At 43.3% G+C, this 8198-nt stretch overlaps 1 protein-coding gene and 2 long non-coding RNA genes across 4 annotated transcripts in view; 2 read left to right on the top strand and 1 right to left on the bottom strand.

Annotated features, from left to right (window-relative positions):
• slc31a1 (solute carrier family 31 member 1) overlaps window positions 1-5328 on the bottom strand; it is a 9458-nt gene extending 4130 nt beyond the window's left edge. The window contains exons 1-2 of one of the 2 annotated variants that reach the window (XM_015024005.1): window positions 5167-5327; window positions 2233-2272 (exon numbers count right to left, since the gene is read on the bottom strand). The gene's annotated coding sequence lies outside the window, so the exon portion shown is untranslated. Of the gene's footprint in view, window positions 1-2232; window positions 2273-5166 lie in introns of both variants that reach the window. The other variant, XM_015024006.1, reaches the window with a different exon arrangement.
• On the top strand, window positions 358-1770 carry LOC106941069 (uncharacterized). The gene is made up of 2 exons (XR_001423252.1): window positions 358-693; window positions 1401-1770. It is a non-coding gene; the product is annotated as an uncharacterized LOC106941069 (long non-coding RNA).
• A 2818-nt stretch (window positions 5329-8146) lies between the features above and the next one.
• The window catches only part of LOC106941067 (uncharacterized), an 18762-nt gene continuing 18710 nt past the window's right edge, over window positions 8147-8198 (top strand). Inside the window, exon 1 of the long non-coding RNA XR_001423251.1 lies at window positions 8147-8156. This is a non-coding gene — a long non-coding RNA (uncharacterized LOC106941067). The remainder of the gene's footprint in view (window positions 8157-8198) is intronic.

Here is an 8198-nt window from a genome sequence, read left to right on the forward strand (position 1 = left end):
TTTTTAAATTAATAGGCCAAGTATAACCGGAGTTATGCTAAAATTAGTAAACCATATTTTTCCGAATGTCAGAGAAATGTCAAAAGCGCCGCCATTCCCCGGCTTTTCCGATTATGTGAGAGTGAATGAGCTTCCAAACGTACAAAACGAAACGAAACATTAGATTCCTGTGTTTTTGGAAATGTAAAATCTTCAATAAATAACGATGGGCTTTATTTTTTTGCTGAGAAATGAAGCAAAGTTGCACAAGTAACCGTGAAAGAGAAGCGGAACGGAGAAGCGGAAAGGAGTAGCAGCGCGAACGGAGCAGCTGCAAAAGCAGTGAAATCACGAAATTAATGCAAATTTTGACTGGTAGCATTCACTTCGTAATTAGTTTTTAGCTTAGCGGTTTCTGCTCTGTATATAAAGGATTACCTGAAGAATGAACATGGGTTGATAACATCCGAAGCGGGCGCGCAGCGGCGCTGTGTTTTGAGCAGGAAGACGAAGAGGAAAAACCCCCAGCCGGAATCCACGGCGCAGTGAGGATTTCCATGATAACAATGGCTGATCGATCATTCTTATTAGCAACAGACAAAGAGTATCAGAGACTGAGAGAACGATGAGATCCTGGCTGTCTGAGAGGCAGATACTCAGAGAGCCAAGCAGGGGAATGGCAGCGCTGCACAGCTGCAGGGAGTCGATCGCGGGGTGAGGCGGAGCCACTACCCCAGCAGTTAGTAGTAAACAGCTTACAGCCACGGCTAACTCCGGGAGCCACGGTAGAAAAGCCTTTTTCCCCATAGTCCAAAAGACTGCATTTGTGGCTGCATTTTTACTCCAAAATGCAGCCACAGTGTCCAAAAAAAACAAAAAAAAAAAAAACATAAGTGCAATCATTTGCATATTGAGAGTCTACAGAGGCTGATAATCTCCCCACTCTGTTTCTGGATTAGTTTAAATTTTTGAGTTTTATGTCAAATCCACATGAATTAAATGACAGAAACTAATTCTCTCACTGCGTTTTTGACTCATTTTGTCCAGCTGCAGACTGTTAGACTGTCCAATCAGAGGCAGGTATTGTGTAGTTGGTGCTTTTTATCAGCTTTCAGTTAATTAAATTCAAGTGTATGGAACACAAAATGTCACTAAAATCACTCTGTCCTTCTAAAATCTTTCAGAAAATCGTAAAAATGGATCAAATCATATCGAATTATATTGTTGGCCAAATATTGATACAAATCGTATCGTGACCAGAATATCGTATATCAGATCGTGAGATTATTGTATCGCCACACCCCTATCCCGGACCAGACCGGGCTGGTTTGTTGCGGCGGCTGGTCGTCATGGCAACAGGTCCAGTAGCACCTGACTGGAGGTGAACTCACCTGAGCAGCTCTCTCTCTCCTGCTGCACAGACGCTCGCTCGTCCAGACCGGCTCACACCGACCCCTGATGACATCACAGCCCGCAGGCGTAACCATGGAAACGGCATGATGTCAGGGCCAGACGTCCTTCTGTAATCTGATTGGTTGTCGGGCCCCGAGGCCACAGCAGACAGAACCGACCAATCAGAGCTCATCGATTAGTGCTAACGATGTTAGCGCTAGCAGGAAGGTCACTGGTTGCCAGCGGCAACGCTCACTGCCTGCTTCCTGTCCGAGTTTTACCTCCACAGAGCCACAGGTTCTGCTGCCTGGGCCAGAACCAGAACCAGAACCAGGTCTGCTTTATTCCCAATCTGCTTCAAAGATCTTCTCTACAGACAGACCTCTTGGCCTTTAGCAGAAAAAGCCCAACGGTCTGAGCCCGGTTCTGGAGAATCCTTCTGGGTTTGACAACAACCAGCTGACCAGACGGGTCAGAACCAGTGAGATTCTGAACAGAACCAGCAGGAACAGAGAAACGGACCAGAACCCAGGAAAAAGTCTGGTTCTGTTGGTTAATTTGACAAACCAACGGTCAAACTGGACCTGAAGGTTGACCCGGAAAACTAACGACATTCCAGGCAGGAATGTGGGGCAAAAGCCAGAACCGTCCAGAACCAACTAGAACTTGAAAATACAAGTTCCAGAATAATCATTCTGAAATAATTTCCAGAATGACCGCTGGAGAACTGGAGCCCAAATGAATCACAGAACCGAGCTTCCTGGGACAGGACCAGAACCAGAACTGACCCAGTTTTAGTCAGAATCCAATCCAGCAGAACCATAAAGCATTATGGATGATGAAGTTCCTGCTGAGCCTTACCTGGAGCAGAGAGAGCCGGGCGACCGAGGCACTGAAGACACTGGAGGGGAGAGAGAGGGGCGAGCTTTAAGTCAGCACATACAAACAGCTTGATCCAATCAGAGGCCATCATGATCCTTTGGCAGCCAATCAGCTTCAGTGGGCGGAACCTGGACCTGTTTATGGTTCTACAGGTTCTACAGGCCATAGTGGATCACCATCAATCATTAATGAACACAGCAGAACCAGAACCACAACCAGTTTTTGAATAAAAACAAAGATCCTGTGTTTGTGTGATGCTCCACTCTGACCCAGTATTGAGCAGAGCAGCGTGACAGCTGCAGCCAGAAAAACATTTCAGATTTGGTTCATATACATGAACAGAGTGAAGAATTACAGGTAGGGGTCAAACCGGGTTGGACCGGGTCACAGTGATCCTGTGGATGGGCACAATAATCAATAAACCAATTAATCACATGACAAATTAGAACGTCTTCAGTCTGCTGTTTTGGTCTCAACTAGCTCTTAATCTGAAGGATCGTTTTGTTTCATAATTCATTTTTTGTTGCTTTGTTTATTAATTTTGGACATTTAAAATGTCTTCCAGTCCCAGAGTTAAATGTTAGCTACAATTTAAAGTTTATTGATCTGTAAGACACTAGTACTGTATCAGTTCAAAATGTTTCCTTAACAACAATATTATCACGATAACTTCAGGGACGATTTATCGTCCAGCACGGTCTATTACCATGACAACCATCAGAGGTGGAGGCTGGTTCTGGTGGGCCCATCAGAACTGTCACATCATCACTGCTCTGGGGTCAAAGTTCATGTGCTGAACTGTGTTGAACTTCCTTATAGCAGCGCTATCTGCAGCCATAAACGCCTAATAATAAACCAGAAACTTCATATCAATAACCTCTGTCTGCTTCCAACATGGCCGACAGGCTGGCCATCACGTTTCACCCTCATGTTGTTTCATATTGATAAATATGTAAGAGTGGAGAAAAAGCTTGTTGCTAGGCAACAAGACAGAGTTGTTGCTAGGCCCAAGGTTCAGTCCCTGGACTCAGGTTATCACAGTTACCATGACGACACAGATGATACACAGCTCTACATTACAATGCCACCAGATGACCTTTGACCCCATCCAATCACTTAACAGATGCTGAGCACACATAAATGAGTGGATGTGACAAAACTTTCTGAACAGAAACTGAAGTTACTAAAGAGGAACATCTAGAGTTATAGATCTAGAGTCAGCTTCAGTTCTTCAAGTTGTAAACTAGAGATCAGGCTGACCTCTGACCTGACCCTCCAGAGTCACATAAAGCCGGTTCCTCAGTGGGCCTTCTAGCAGCTGCAGAAGATTTCAGGACCAGAGGATTAAAGTCTCCGACCAGAGAAACTCATCCAGGCAGCAGCAGCGTCTTCACAGGTCAGACTGACGACCAGAAGCTGCAGCTGGAGATCTGACTAGAACCAGGAGGGTAGAGACACCACCCGGTTCTACATCATCTAGTTCTACATCATCTAGTTCTACACCACCCAGTTCTACACCACCCGGTTCTACACCACCCGGTTCTACACTACCCGGTTCTACACCACCTAGTTCTACACCACCTAGTTCTACACCACCCGGTTCTACACCACCCGGTTCTACACCACCCGGTTCTACACCACCTAGTTCTATACCACCTAGTTCTATACCACCTAGTTCTACACCACCCGGTTCTACACCACCCGGTTCTACACCACCCGGTTCTACACCACCTAGTTCTACACCACCTAGTTCTATACCACCTAGTTCTACACCACCTAGTTCTATACCACCTAGTTCTACACCACCTGGTTCTATACCACCCGGTTCTACGCCACCCGGTTCTACACCACCCACTTCAAACTGCTGCTAGTTTATAAATCACTGAACGGATCAAAGATCTGCTGCTGCAGATCAGATCAACAGAGTGTGCTTTGATCATCAGACCCGGTTTCCAGCAGACAGATCAGAACCAGCAGGGCTCCAGAACCTCCCATTGTTTCAGAGGAACCAGGTGGAGTCTGGACTTCCTGCGTTCCGGCGCCGATGGCCCAGAACAACAAATAGCCAGAGGCCCGGTCCAACATCAGAGCAGCTTGGCCCGGTTCAGATGTACCGCAGCAGAACCAGGAGGTTCTGACCCGTCACAGGGTCCAGAACTTTGTTTCCAGGAATCAAAGTTCTGGATTCCTGGAAACAGCTGAAGAGAAATACAGCAAAGTACCAGAGTACTACAGTACTGTAGTACTAATACTGTAACCCTATTCCTATAATGCTCCACAGATCTACTGTAATATTGCACAGTCATCATATACTACTGTAGTACAGCACAGTAAGTATATACTACTATACTACAGTAAGTATAGTACTGTACCATATAGTACTACAGTACTAGGATTGTTCTGTACTATAGTACAGACTATAACTAGGGTTCTACCAGTGAAACTGGGTCACTGTTTGTTCTTCATCCTCCTGATAACTGACCCATCATCATCCTCCTCCTTCTCCTCTCCGAGTTCACATCCAGACTCTGGTTCTGGTTCTCCTGCAGAGGTTCTGGATAATAACCAGTATGCTCTGTTTCTGGTCGGGGTTTGAAGTCCATCACAGAGTAAATTGGACCGAACCGCGAGAGACTGATGCGGGTCAGTCGGGTCCTCTCAAGGCCCGAGATGGAAACTAATTAAAGAGCTAGCAAATGGATTTTATCCAGCCGAACCGACCTTTGGATCTGTCCGGTTCTGATTATGTAAAAACTTCCCATCTGTCTTATCCACAATCAGTACCGGAACCAGAACTGTGAGAAAGGTAGAGTTTTATCTGCGGAGTCTGGTTCAGCTGCCTCGGGTCAGATCAGAATGAAGCAGCAGAGGTCACTGGCACACGAACCGAACCAGAACCAACGGCGAACTCACCTGGAACTGATCCTCGAACTCCTGCTTGGTCTGCACCCGGGTTCCGAACCGCAAACAAGAATCAAAAAACGAAACCACCAAAAACAGAGACCGAGGTTTTTCTTAAACTTCAGAGCGGAGCCGCTTCCGTTCACTGCGTCATGACGTCACTTTGTGACGTTTAGTCTTCGCCGATGAACAGGGGAGGAGCTAAAGAGGCAGAGAACATATTTTACCCAATTAGAAAGTGATTTTCACGGTAAGGGGCGGGACTGCTTTTAGCCACGTCAACGTCCTCTTCTTTAATAAGAGGTCACGTGATTTTCTACGGCTTGACGTGCATGTGCGAGAGCGTGGCAAGACAACTGTGTTAAATAAAAATAACAAAATTAAATCGATTTTTTTTAAAAATAGAATAATCTACGAAGCTTTATTCTAATACTAAAAATCGTATAATAAATTTGACTAAGTTTTAAATAGAAATGTAAAATAATACAAACCCAATAATGAGATGAAATACCATAATATATATAATACAGCTCAAATGTTGGACCCTTTATTTATGAAATAAAATACTTTTAACTCTGCTAATGCACTTCACTACGGATAAGTACAAAAACAGATTTCTTAAGTTCATTTTCAGAATAACTTATTTCCTTCTAATTAACAGAATTATGAATCAAAGCAGAAAAAAATGAAATAAAAAAATACGCAAATTATTGCCGTAAACAAATCTAACATATTACACAACAACATTAAATATGTCATGGTAAAAAAAAAAGTTAAATTAATTTATTCATATGTTGCTGAGTTCAAGATATTAATTCAGTTAGAATCAGTAAAAAAAAATTATCTGAAAAAAATATTATAGTTAAATTAAACAAAAATTCATTACAAGACCTCTAACTCTGTCTTATTTCCTTTGATTTTCTGTGACCTTGACTCCAAATAAAATTATTATTTAATACTAAACATTGTAAAGTTGGTCATCTTAAAACTATGTGAATTATTTCAGGAAGCGTTATTAAATCAAATGCAGTTAAATTAGAATCTGTAGAGTTGAATATCAGGCTATTGTCAGACTGACCATTAAAACTGTTTATCAGAGCAGAGCGGAGAGATAACGGCTGCTCACGTGTTTATCTGCTCAGGTGTTTAGCTTAGGTCTTATCGCTGTTCCAGCTCAGCTGTTATTGCTTCCTGCTTCATCCTGTGAGCACGTAGCGCAGCTGTAAACATCTGTAGCTCCGCCTGGCGGATCAGAGGCGAACTGCAGTCTGCAAGGATTCCCCTCTCACAGGGGTCTGCTATGGAGGACCAAAACCGACATAATAAGAAATAAAAGCATAAATATATGTTTAGTTTTTCCTTTTCCTTACACGAGTTTCCGTCAAGTAATGTATATATTTTCTTTTTTATTTCCCCTAAACATGCGTTTTTGTCAAGAAAAATAGATATTTTTGCTTTGTCTTTTTTTGCTTCTCCATTTTCCGTTTGCTGTTTTTCTGCTGCATCGTTATGTTAATGAGGAGAGCTGCTATTGGCCAGTAGAGCTTTGGAACCAACATCACTGCGTCAGACGTGGGGCGTTTAGGTCCAGTTGCTCGGCGCCATCTTTACAGGCCACAGACCAAAACAAACTTTATCCCGGTGGTTTTATTGTTACCGATTGCAGTGAAGTAAAGCTGGAGAACGGCTGGCCGAAATTAGCGCTCATAAATCGGATCAACCTTGAGCTAAACGTCGCTTACTCGGCGGATATTGGAAAATCCAATATTTAACTCGAAACTAACTTCACTGCAGTCGGTAACACAATAAAACCACCGGGATAAAGTTTGTTTTGGTCTGTGGCCTGTAAAGATGGCACCGAGCGACTGGACCTAAACGCCCCACAACGTCTGACGCAGTGACGTTGGTTCCCAGGCTCTATTGGCCAATAGCAGACATAGAAGGCAGCTCTCCTCATTAACATAACGATGCAGCAGAAAAACAGCAAACGGAAAAACACCAAGTGTGGCCTTGAACGACAAGGACCTGCTCAAGTTGGCATCAGCTGTTTCTTTAATTCTCCATCTGCATTTCACACAACGGCCATGGAGGTGAGGTCAGTCTCTGGGATAAACCAGCTCCTGCAAGGAGGAGCCATAATGTTACCGCGTGGGAAATTCCCACTGCAGTTTCCCGCAAACTAAACTTCTAAAACATGACAAAAACAACATAATAACAGAACTAGCGTGACCTGGATTGAACATATTTCAATAATTTGTAAAAGCGAAAACCATAAACATATTTTATAAAATGCATAAATAATATTTCTTTATCACATAGCAGAGACACGTTAACTCGTCGGTGATCCTCGGGGCTCTGAGGGTTACCCATAATACCCATCCCATGAGACCTAAATCCTGAACATCATGGCATGGAGTCATCCCAGTTTTCCATGTCTGGCATATAACCATTCATTTTAGCTTTTAAACTGGTTCTATTGATCCTGTGTCCAGATAGAGGGATAATCAGTAGCCTAGCATCATGACCTGTTTGTTCTGAAGATCCTGCAGCTTCCTCTTCCTAACATGACATGGCGCCTCCTCACTCTGACTCTCATACTGACAGGAGGAACCACAGAGATCTATTAAGTTAAAAGCACATCTTCTGAAGTTGGGATGTTTTTCCTCCAACAGGTTCCTCAAGAATCACCTCAAACCAGACGTTGGACTGGATTTTATTTCAATGTCATTTGTGAACGTTTAAGCCTCATTTTCAACAGTGGAGCTATAAAGGTTGAAAAAGGTTATCATTTTAAAGAAAGTCTCATCAATATTTCCACTAAATAAGAGGCAAAAAAATAGTTTGCTTTGAGCTCAGAGCCTCTCAGACTCTGAGCTCAAAGCGAGATGCCCAAACTATCCATCCATCCATTTTCTATACACCCTTCTACCTAGTGGGGTCAGAAAGGGTCCTGGTACCTTTCTCCAGCAAAATGCCCAAACTATTTTTTTGCCTCTTATTTAGTGGAAATATTGATGAGATTTTCTCCAAAATGATAACCTTTT

This window comes from Poecilia latipinna, unplaced genomic scaffold (genome assembly GCF_001443285.1).
Source record: "Poecilia latipinna isolate Pla-1442-1.1 unplaced genomic scaffold, P_latipinna-1.0 Scaffold3485, whole genome shotgun sequence".
NCBI lineage: Eukaryota > Metazoa > Chordata > Actinopteri > Cyprinodontiformes > Poeciliidae > Poecilia > Poecilia latipinna.